This window comes from Carassius gibelio, chromosome B11 (genome assembly GCF_023724105.1).
Source record: "Carassius gibelio isolate Cgi1373 ecotype wild population from Czech Republic chromosome B11, carGib1.2-hapl.c, whole genome shotgun sequence".
Lineage (NCBI taxonomy): Eukaryota > Metazoa > Chordata > Actinopteri > Cypriniformes > Cyprinidae > Carassius > Carassius gibelio.
In genome coordinates, this window is record NC_068406.1 from 22,221,027 (window position 1) to 22,233,984 (window position 12,958).

Below are 12,958 nucleotides of genomic sequence, written 5' to 3' on the forward strand. Positions count from 1 at the left end.
CCCGATACTACACCGAGTCCAGCACCACACCCAGCCCCACACCTCCGCACCCTCGGACACTTTACCGATAAACACACACCAAAAACACTTACAGTGGAAATCTGATCGTTTCAGTTGCTCATCATGGCATATCATTTAAATGAGATTTAAAACATGCATAATATATCAATTTCAATATACAATCAAATAATTAAAAAGTGAACACAATATATCTATACTTTTATAGACAAACTTTTTTTTTTCTCAGGCACATGTGTAATCTGATATTAATTATTAAATTAATATTTTTTAAAAAAAATTATATTGTTTTATATTGCATGATGTTCCTGTCTTAATTTTATTACTTTTGTTTTGATTTCCTTTGATATTTTATTATTAGTAGTAAAGGGCTATATAAATAAACTTGACCTTGACCTTGATGTGTATATATATATATATATATATATATATATATACATAAACTTGACCTTGACCTTGATGTATATATATATATATATATATATATATATATATATTTTTTTTTTTTTTTTTTTTTTTTTACATAATATAGTGTCCAACCATGAAGGATAAACATTTATTTCAATATACAATAAAAGTATAAAATTAAATAAAATATAAAGCTTTTTCCCCCGCAGTGAGCACTGAGGCTTACATCCTGTCTGTATCCGTCATTTCTTGTCTGTGATCACTGATAAGGATTCGTCTATGTTTTTTTTTGTTTGTTTGTTTCTGATGATTCACAGAGATATCCTTCCAAATCATATTCTGCTGTAAACTTATACTTCTCAAAAGCAGTGAGATCTTCTTCCTGTAGGGCATATTCCCATGTCAGCGGCCACACCTGTGGCAGGTATTACGACATACAAGGCCATGCGTCATGACTCTGACAAAGTCATTCTCAGACAATGCAATATGATGATATCTCACCTCTGAAACTTTACACTCATCCAGTTTACTTAGAGTGCTTTTATTCTAAAATTAAACTTCTTAGGGTTTAACAAATTTCACATGAAAGACTTCCCAAAAGTGAAAGCAACATTTAATATTATAATTATTATTTAATTTTTTTTTAATCTGAAGTTTATCATCTACTTGTAAGAGTTATTATGAATCCATAATATTGTATATTAGCAGTTACATGTCCCCAAACATCTTAAAAATATTCTAAAAGGCTAGACACTTATCGATTTAGATTTTTTAAGATATTTGTATTTTTGAAGTTCAACAAATCTTTCACATTTGATGCATTTGGCAGAGGTTTAATTGGTGTGGAGTGAGTGATTCAGATTACTGTTTACCAATGCGCAAAACATAGTTCAGAGGAAAAAAAGGGAGAGTGAAAAGCGAGAAAGGGTGGAGGAGGGTTAGGGGTGTGGCTGGGCCACTCCTTTGTGCTGAAAGGATGACAGCAGTAACAAAAATGGAAGTCAAAATCAAATGGTCAAAATCAGGAAGTTTAGCAAAGGAGAACATTAGCTTTTTGATGTGTAACAAACAAAGAGCTTAAAGGACTGCAGGTTAATTCCAGCAATCTTTGGATCTATTTATGTTGATTTTAAACAGTATATATAAAAACAGTTCGATCTTTGTTGTGCATTGAGAATGTGTATTTTGGGTAGTTCAAATAAAGTATGGAAAACCCCTAAAATACAACAAATACAAAATCTCAGGTTTGTGGTCAATGTTTCAGCCTTACAGACTGAATGGGGGTCAGAGGTCAGCATTCCCAAGCTGCCTTTCATGTTTAGCTCAGGAAACCAAAATAGCTGCAACGTGTGCAGCAGACACAGACATGTGTTTCCACATCGACTGAGATTCAGCCCAGAACTCTTTATAGAGGATCTCTGTGACAAAGACAATGCGTGATGAATAGCCTCATTGTTTTATAACAGACAGATGACATATGGACATGCTGCATTATGAAACATGCTCTTCCAAACCAGTGTAACTGATGTGAATGAAAACAAGCAGTATTCTAATAAATGCAATCTTTGCAGATTGATTAAGCGGTAAAGGATTGTTTTGCAGGAGACTCATAAAGCTGTGTAGAGCCAAATGCAGTGCTCAAGGGATTTAAATGGATGGCAAAAAGTGCACTTTTTGAATGCAAACAATACTGTGATGTTAGAAATAGTATCATTTTGTCTTCAAACATCAAATGAATGCAGTGTAATAGACACTAACTTTTCTTACTTAAATGTTTAAACATCTCTGCCGACATGAGTGGAAATGCTTCAATATACTGAGCATATCAAAATGGATCTGCAAACAATGTGTGATGTGAAGGTGTTATTTCTACCAGATGAATTTTGTGCAAAAAGAAATCAGTGTGATACAGTCATATTAAACACTTATTTTGTGACTTGAATGAACTGGTTAATGTAGATGCTACTACCACTTATTTCAGATGTTTATGATGACTATGTTTTCATGTACCTTATGTTTTATTAGTAATAATAAAAAAGCATTTCGTAGTGACTATAATAAAAGATACAAAATTTATACATGACTTTTAAATATACATGACCTTTCAAACTTTTGTAATCTGTACATTTTTTTGTTTTTGAAAAGTCTATAATGTTCACAAAGGCTGCTATTATTTGATTAAATAATATTAAATAAAGTAAAATTGTGAATTATAATCACAATCATTGTGATTATAAAAAATAATATATTTTATACACAAAATATATAAAAATATACACAAAAATAATATATTTAAAATTCAATTTTCCTGTTATAGCCAGGCTGAATTTTCAGCAACCAGTCTCCACAGTCACTTGATCCTTTAGAAACCATTCTAATTCAATGATTTGTTGCTTAAGAAACATTTCTTCTTTTTATTTTATGCTGAAAACAGTTGTGCTACTTAATACATTTTAAATCAAAAACTGGCGTAATGTTTTCAGTCCACTTAAATGCCTCTCCTGACAGCACATCTGAGGCTCTGTGTTTAGATGAACAGCTGAACATTCCTCAGTGATGGAGCGACCTCTGATGGACGGAGCTCGAGCTCCTGAATCACAGCGCGCGCCGTTCACGGAGGATCTGTCCAGAGGATCCTGACAGCCCGAGGCACTGTCGACAAACTTCACCTAGGGGCAAAAACGTGAGAAAGGAGGACAAACAAAATAAAGTAAGTTATAAATCAGCTGTCAACAAAATGAACTGTTTGGCCGCTGATTCGTGAAGCGAGGAAGTTGGACTGAGGGGCGACTGTTCTGTTCAGTTGTTTGGCAGGGTGGGACATTTCATCTTTACTCATGCATTGATTACAAACATCTACAGTTCACTTCCTTGTGTTTTTATAACAGGTTAAAGAAAAGGTTCAGCGTGCATTTGATGCTTTATGCAGACCAAATAATGAGTCCTTTTACTCCTTTTTTCCCCTTTTTTTTCTCTCCATCTGCTGCACTTCCTCACTACCAAATAAGGTTAAGGAAACTCATGGAAAGCTTTGACACTGAAAAGTGTCTTCTGTTTCCGAATTGAATGCACACATAGGGCATTTGTGTCTGGTGCTATCCGAAAAGGGAGCTTGCAGTTGGATATACTTTTCTACAGGTTTTCTACAGCCTGGTGCTGAGCCCTTACAAAAATAATACACACCCGGACATGCTCACGGTGACGTCATTATGAAGTTCTCATAGTAGTTATGTATTGTTTAGATAGAATAGGAGATGACAATCCAGCTGACAAAAATATATTCTTAGAGTTAGATAGTTTAGCTAACGTTCTCATTGAGTTATGATTCATAACGTGTGAACGTTATTTCTGCGTTTAAAAAAGTTTTTAAAAAACGATTTAAAATGGAATGCTCCATTTGAGAATTTTTCAACATTCTGAAGAAAGTAATAATGAACATCCAACTACAACATTTCAGAAAAAAGCATTCCATGAACAATGCATAAATAATGCTTTTGCTGAAATTCTGAGAAAATTATTAAAGGGATAGTTAACCCAAAAATGCAAATCTTATATTATTGTCCCAGACCTGTGTGACTTTCTTTCCTCTGTTAAGCACACAAAGAATATTTTTTGAAGAATGTTGGTAACCAAAAAGTTGACAGCAGTCATTGTTTCATAACTTGAGGGTGAGTAGCCTACATGATGACAGAGTTTCCTTCTCTGTTTAACTATCCCTTTAAAGTCTAAAGTACTTTGAAAGACCGTTCAGTTAATGTGGAAAAATGTTTGTTCATAACTGTGAGAGGATCTTGCCAGAATGTTCTAACCAAAGTTCTGAGAATGTTCCCTGTCGGCTGTGAAGTCATTAAAACCTAATTTATTTGCCCAGTGAAGCGATTTATCAACTAGAATAAAGTAATAAGTGGGAAATTATGAAAATCAATGTGGGTGAAATATTTAAACCTCCCATTAATTTGTAACCTAATGGTTTATTAATCCTTTTATGCAGTACTTTGCTAAAAACAGGCTTTACCCTGAGTTTAAGACAGCTGCTGTGGATTTTCCCACTGAAATGAAAAACAGCAACAGACAGGTGTAGACACACCCGGAGAGATTCATTGACTGGTTTTGCATGCACAATAATAAACTGATATACATTATATCATTTTAATTATTTTTGAGTCATGTAAAACGCCTTATTGCCATAAGCCAATATTCCAGTTATCTGCAATTTACGACATTATATATACATAATATAAAGATTACAAACACCTCAGCTGTTCTTTCTCTTAAGTTTCTGCATACCAATGTACAAGTGAATGCATTATAAATAATGCACCATAGAACTCTCTTGACCTACACTTTGTAATTCTGAATGAAAATTAAGTTGATTAAATTACTGTGCATGATTATTATTGTTACGTACAGTACAGTGGAAATGAAGGGTTAATCAGAAAATGGACTTCAATTAGAAAACATGGACATTGTTCTCTGAACGTATTCATTTAAATACAGCATGTGATTTATTTCTCCAAGCCTGTCCGCACCTGTTCTCTGATTTGCTGTGTGTGCTCAGGCTTGTTCTTTTCCCAGCAAATGCAAAACAGGGAACTCTGTGGTTTGTGCATGTGCTCCTATTGTTGTGGAAGAGAAGGAACAGGGACATAGACAGTGTTTCCAGGATGTTGTTAAAATCAGTATGGTGACTCAGAGGGTAGAGTCTGATCCTGGGCTCATGAGGAAAATGTTATGAGGAGAAATATGAAATATCAATGTGTTCCTGTTTTGAATAAACATTTAGAAAAATTATTTCATTATGTGAGCTGGCATGATGTTTAAAAACTATTATAATTAACCAGCATAGGTTTGGTTCTAAATTGAATATTTATGAATGCAATTTGTAATAGATTTCTTGAACTTTATTATGTTAGGATTATAACTATGGAACTTCTGGCCTTTATAGATGTTTTAAAACTTATTTTGTCAATGTCCATCATGCATCACAGAAAAGTTCATACTTTTTTTCTAAAAATCACAAAAGAAAATTACATTTTTATTTTTGGAATCAATATATTGTCTCAGAAGTGACATATTAAAGATTTTTAATCTTGCTAAATCTAATTTCAAATGTAGTATTTAGGTATTATAAATATTTACCTGAATCCTAATAATCAGTCATATCACTGTCCTTACTGTTGTTATCCTTTGTGAAAAATACAATATATAAAATATATATATATATATATATATATATATATATATATTTTTATGATGAATTTGTGTAATTTAAAATGGCGAAAATCAGTGTCTATGACATTAATAAAATAAAATAAATGCAGAAAAAGTAGAAAAATAAGTTGGAAAATGTTCTAAGACTATTTAAATAGGGCTATTATATAATAAAAAGAAAAAAAAGGTGTGTTAATTTTACAAATAATCAACCCTTTGGATATATAAAAAACTCAGTTGGGCTACATTTTGCAAGTGTCACACTGTGCCACATCACACCTGGAAGTCACTGACATTTAAATAAATGACTTGGTCATCACTGAGTACTATTATCAAATGAATGAAGCAATGCAATTTAATAATGGGTTTAATAAGCATCAAAACCATCACAAGCATCCACAAACCATTCATGAGTGTAAAATGAATGATTAGGTTAAATGAATCAGTAAATCTGATTGATTCCATAAAGTAATCAGAGGCATTTGATTAAATTGACCTGTCAGCGGTGAAACTGCTTTTAGCTGGATGAGCTGCAAAGTGCCGGCTCTCTTTATTCTCCCTCTCTCCTGCTCCCACCCACTCCTCTTACTCCACCCTCCCTATCTCTCCATTCAGAAAGTCATCTCAGTGCACAAGATAGTCGATAGAGTGAGCAGAACAAGACAGGGCAACCTTGAGCGGGTGAAAAAGACAGTTTGAAGAAGTACACAGGCTCCTGTGTGTGACCTATCTTCTGTGTCCCGGGGAAAGCGGCTCTGCTTTGGCCCAATGCAGAGATCATCTGTCAGTTGCTGTAAGTAGCTCTAGACTTCTTTTATGTGTCTGACTCTCAGTTGTCGCTCTTAGCTGCTATTACGAGCCTGTTTCTGTAGATGTATGGAACATGACTCAAATGGACATGACATATCTGTTTGGTGCCCAAGTATAGTTTGAGACACTGTAGAAGCCCTCGATAGAAAGGAGGCAGGAAGTAATTGTCCACAGTGAAATGTGATATATCGTTGTTTGTTTACAGACCATTTAGACATTTTGTTTTTGTGTTTCAATTACACAAGATCGTGATTATTTTATTAATAACACTAAAAATACATATCATAATTATAATGTATAGCTTGGTACATTTGGTGTAATAATTAATCAAGACATGGTTATTACTTGAAATGTTAAATTTTTCCCCATTTACTATTCTTTGTTTTTATACAGCCCATTTAACTTATTAAAGACCATGCCTATGCACATATAAAATTAAGAAATTGCTAAATGATATTTATTTTTTAATTACATTTTAATGAATGTTGCAACTGTGCCCTGCTGTGGGGTCAGTTGCAACATTTGGCTTTGTCTATTCAAGTATAAATTGCATGTATATGATCATATGTGCACGTGTTACAGCAATGTGGGTGAGTAGCTCACTGATGTGGCTTTATTGTTTTTAAATTCTGGCTTTCTAATGCAAACAGTCTCTGAGAAACTAAAGCAAATGCAAAAAGTGTTGCAACTGTCCCCACTCTTCCTCTATAGCCTATGCATTTTAGACGCTTATTTTATGTTCTTGCCCCGTCCATGCAATGAATGCCATTAAAACTATTAAAACTGCTCAGGTAATTTCCGTAGTGGGCTATGATACATCTTCATGTAGCTTATTAAACTTCCCGTAACTCACAAACTCCCCATGATAGAGGGAAATGAATATTTCTGCCCGTTTTGGACCTCTACTTTTCTGCAACAGACTGAAGCACCTCGTGTATTCAGCGCGCCTTGCATTCAGCTAATAAAAGAAAAATACTGCATTTTTCTGGAGTTATTATAGTATTGGGGCAGTCTCCAGCTATTATCTTAAACTTCTTGAAATACAGTCCGGTTCTGATTGGTTTTAATCACTGCATAAAAATTTTTACACAATCTTTAATTCATTTTGATTGGGTGGGCTTATAACATTGATAATAATTAATCAGCATATTAGAATGATTTCTGAAGGATCATGCGACATGCGACTGGAGTAATGGCTGACAAATTCAGTTTCGTCATCACAGGAATAAATTATATATTACAAAATATATTTCAATAGAAAAAAGTTATTTGTAGAAGTTTCTAACCTAACTTTATCCACTATAGCTCTATAGTTTATCCCAATTCACTAAAAGCAGAATTTATTTGGAATGTTAGATTTATTTCTGGCTTGAAACAGTGAAAACAAAGCAGATCAGCGGATCTCCTTTATAAATACTGATGTCATTTGATACATGAGCGCAACTTTGACCTCTTTAACATAAATCCCTGCCCAGCTTACAGCACATATCAGGTTTTTGCCTTCTTGCTAATGTATTATTTCAGGTCTCATATCATTATCATCCTCTTTATGGAAAGAAAGTTTAGAGGTAGAACTTTGATGAGCTATATATAGCTTGTTACTTTTTATTTGCAGAGTCCAGGAAAGTGCATCAGTTCAGACGCATAGGAAGTTTTTTATTATTCATGTCCTCGGGTTAATGTGTAACATGCACCAGTCCACACTTTGTGAGTTATGATTTAGATTGAGGTAAAAACCCGAACAAAGCACGTGTGGGAGGGAGAGGGGGAGGGAGGGTGATGTCATTTTCCTGACTCTGAGCCAGCTGGACTTCAGAGCTCTGTGAATAAACCTTATTGTGATCATCAAATGTCATTTTTAAAAGTCTGTGAATGTGCCTTTGGCAAATAATAATTTTAATGTTCAAAGAACGTTTTAAAAAAGCTTCACAAGAGTTTCTGTGGGTCTAAAATGGCTTAAAAAGTCTTAATTTGGCTTTAAAAGGCCTTAAATTGGAATAGAATGTCTTAAATTCATAAAGGAATGGCAATGAATGTTGCATAAACTGCAACAAATTATTTTTTTCTTCTGTATTTAGTTTTCCAAAACAAATATCTAAACTTCCTTCAATAAATATACATTTGCTTCAGATGTCAAATTAATATGAAGTCATAATATAACGTTCATGCTTAAAAAAATCAAATAAAAATATCTGCCATATATGAAAATAGAATTTTGGAGCTCAGTAGCAGATTTTTGTCCTCGGTTTAATCATAAAGTAACTTAATTTTAATCAGTTTAATCAATCAAAAAAAAGTTTATCTTCTCAAGTAAATGCACTTTCCTGAATCAAGAATCCTAGACATTTGCACTTGAAAACGAGACAAAAATACTGAGGAATTTATATATATATATATATATATATATATATATATATATATATATATATATATATATATATATATATCTCTTTTATTTTTTGTAAAATGAATAAAAAAATGAATGATCTGTTTGAAGTTGTATTTTCAAACACTAAAGTGTTGCGAATAACTAACTGAATAAAAGACTTACTGTACATGTTGACATGAATATCCTAAATTTATCTTTAAACCTGCAAAGACTCTGTTTAACTATTTTCCATGGACAAAATACTAGCATACTGGTTTGGAAAAACAGGTTTCCACAAAAGTGCTATTTTCAACTGCAAATTGCATCATCAGTGTCTTATTTATTGTACATTGAGCTCATAATCTTATGATGACAATGATTTGTTTGTCCTTTTTATTCAGGTAGAGTGTGTGCAGGACTGCTCGTAGGCAATGGGGATTGTTTGTATAGTCGGCACGCATGATCAGATACAGCAGTGATAGGAGAAACGTATCTATCACCTGGGGACAGAGACAGAGCTTCTCCGTTAGATCTCCTTTAGAAACAGCTGATACTGCTGCTGAGAGCCGGTATCATTACATAACTTAAGACTGCGCAACATATTTGAAAAAAATGAATGTAGTTGTTTTCTTTTAAAGGTTGTGGATTATCAAGCAGAAGGTAATGGATGATTCCTTGTGCATCTCTGCAGGATTGAAGAGGGCTAAAGTGTAGGCTAGATATTGACGGACGTATCTTTTAAAATCATATTTGAATCTGATTTTGATTGGTCATGCTCCCTTATTGTTCTTATTACATCTGTATCCAACCTGACTTTGTTAGTATGTCATGGTTTATGGCCGGCAATCAACCTACCTGATCCAGGCAATGCAAATTAGAGGAAAACATTCTTGTAACTGCCAGTATTTTACTACAATTGAGCTTGTAGTTCCTTGTTTTGCCTTTATGTATTTCCTTCCACTGATATGACTCATATTTTTGTAAAGATATAAAAAAAAAAACAGTTTTGACCATCTTAGGTATTGATATGCCTTGGTTAATTTGTTGATATTTGACCTGATCTGATGTTAGCATTAGAAGATACACATGCTTGCTTAGTAAATTGCCAAAAGCATCAGTTCTCCTTAAAGCCAGTTACAAAATCGATCAATAGCCTGCATAATACACAAGCAATTTTCAGATACAGTAGGTCTATTTTTACCTGCCTTAGCTGTCAACTTTTGCCATTTGGATAATTTTAAAGATATTTTTTTTGGACTCAAAAATAGGTTAGAACATAATTGTCCAGGCACTAAGGTCAAAACAAAAGGTTCCCAGAGTAAATATCAATTTATTATTTATTATGGATATTCAAATATTTAATTATAATTGATTTTGAATAAAGGCTTTTTGTCTTATTTGCGATCATTAAATTGCATTATCAAAATACTGGCATGATATTAGTCGCCTGCCACGTTGATATACTGGCATCAAGACTGGCCTTTGGAAAACTCATATCAGTCAACTGATCTATTTACTGAAGGTGAGAGAGGAAAGGAAAACTGCATTAACCTTGACATGCTTAATCAGGAAAAACTGTGCATATGATGATCTTCCCATAGTGTGTTCTTCATAGGGCTGATTTTCATTGAACAGTTTGCAGGAAAGTGGTTTGATTTTGATGGAAAGAAATGGTTTGTGACTTGTAGTTAAAGTGTGGTCTGTGAGCATTTGACACTGTAAGTAAATTTTTTAACTTTAAACTTTTAAAAACAAGTTATTAGTATGCATGCATATAGATGTCTATGTGTTTGCATGAGCCCATGCCCATAAAAGCCCACTGACGGATACATCATGTGACCAAGCCGCACGTTCACAGTCCTCATGTCTCCTAGGAGACGACCGGTTCATAGTGCATGTTGCATTCAGCCAATCACATGCTTTCTGAATACTCAACTTGCCCCTCCTGCCAACTTAAGCTGTAATTCAAGTGTGTTCTGATAGGCTGAAAAAATACTTTCTTTGTTTCGCCTGTCTCTCTCTCCCACTTTCTCTTGTTTTATCTCTCTCTCTCTCTCTCTCTCTATTGGCCTCTCTCTTTCCCTGAGACTGAGAGGCGTAGAGGCTATGTGAAAGGACACACGTAGGCAGCTCCAGCAGGAGTTTGGTTGGCAGTGAGTCCGGTCACCTTGAACTAGTCCAAAGTCTCTGGCTGAAAGGAACAGTGACTTAAGAACTGGGTCAACATTTTAGAACCAACAATAAATACAGGGCTCAAATTTGTTTTGGAATTAAAAGTTTGCAGAGTGATGTATTTTTTTGTCTGCCAACCCGGGAAGCTAGCATCACCCTGGATTTTTCCATTGGATTTAAAGAAATATGTTCTGTGACCAACAAAGGTTTATGTTTCTTACAAGCTTAGAGGTAAAAATGCCAGAAATGAAAAAAAAAAGCTAAATCTAAAGCTATTATATAACAATTATTGTTTTGTATCTCTGATAAATCTTATCAGCTGTAAGCATGTTAAATATGAGGCTCATCTTATTCCAGAGACTGTGAGAATTTGTGTTAGTCCAGTTCTGATCCATGCTTTTTTTTAGAGCAGTTTTTCTCAAGTGTTTGTGAAAAAATGACAACTAAAAATGCTCTGTATTTTCACAACTTGTTGCACATTCAATTTTAAATGATTATAAATTAGAAGAATTGTATCTATTATATTTTATTTCCTTATTTTATTTCTAGAAGTGCATTTTTCCTATTTTGTTTTATTTATAGAAGTACAAGTCTCTAGTTCATTTCTATTGGATGTTCTATAAAGCTATGACAAAACAACAGTAACCAAAAGAGCATGAGCTTACCAAAGGATTGCTATGGTATAATTATATTCTAGCACAATATTACCTTTTATTGTCATAACACATCTTGTATCCAAATATCCTATCAAACGTGATATATTCTCACCACAGGTCTTTGTTTCCAAACAGGTCATGGCTGAAAAGTCATGCATGATTGTTTATTTGCCACCAGCTGAATTATTGAAACATGCATCATGACATTTAATACTGGATCTGACAGATATTTTCCCTGGAATACATTAAGCTGTAGTTCCAGTACGTGAGGGCCTATCTAGTTACACATCAAAAGGACAATACAATCAATGGCCTGTTTTCAGATGCTTTCTTGAGCATCATTGTGTTTATACCTCTTTTGATAGAGGAGTACACAAAAAGCTCTTTTCTTACATTCAGTTTGTTAATATCAGTGTGCATCACTCTGTTTCTTTCTGTCCCGGCTAGGTCACATGAGGACGTGTGTCTGTCTGTTCTCTGATCCAGCATCAGTCTGCTGAAGGCCTCAAGCGTTCATCACCCTGAAACCCAGCAGGGCTTTCACACTGTCCCACTCCTCTGATTCTGCCTCTTCCCCTCCTGCGTGCCTCTCTCAGCCCTTCCTGGAGACCCCAGGGCACCTCATCCCTAATGGAGAGCAGGGAGAGGGATGCGGGACCCTCGCTCAGGAGATCTGCCTCGCTCCTGGGAACCTGAAGGAGGATCGTCCGCAGGCACAGGCCTTCCATGATGTCTCTACTCTCACAGGTACAGAAAATGCTTTTGTTGGTGTGTGATTGTTGAGCTTGTCAATATATTCAATTTAAATTAAATTACATTTATGCATTTAGCAGACGCTTTTATCCAAAGCGACTTACAGTGCATTCAGGCTATCAATTTTTACATATTATGTGTTCCCAGGGAATCGAACCCCCCACCTTGCACTTGATAGCACAGTGCTCAACCAATTTTGTTGAACAAACTTAATCATTTTAATCAGCGAGGATGCGGCAGATTGTTTAAAAGTGACAGCAACGACATTTAAAATGTTACAAAAGATTTCTATTTCAAACGAATGCTGCACTTACGATTTTAAAGATAAAGCAGATTTTTACCATTGCTGATAAGAAATAATTATTGAGCAGCAAATCTGCATAAAAGAATGATTTCTGAAGGATCATGTGACACTGAAGACTGGAGTCCCTAGTGAAAGATAAATATACTATAAATGTATTTGAAATAAGTATACTACAAAAACTGACTGTTAGTATACTAAACTGGTTTACTTAAAACCTGTTAACTGTCACTCACGCTTTTGAAGATAGAGATGAATGTG

At 34.4% G+C, this 12,958-nt stretch overlaps 1 long non-coding RNA gene across 1 annotated transcript; it reads left to right on the plus strand.

The window, feature by feature from the left end:
• The first annotated feature begins 2,960 nt into the window (after nt 1–2,960).
• Nucleotides 2,961–12,298, plus strand: LOC127968047 (uncharacterized). The gene is made up of 3 exons (XR_008155882.1): nt 2,961–3,136; nt 6,253–6,430; nt 12,091–12,298. It is a non-coding gene; the product is annotated as an uncharacterized LOC127968047 (long non-coding RNA).
• The last annotated feature ends 660 nt before the right edge of the window (nt 12,299–12,958 follow it).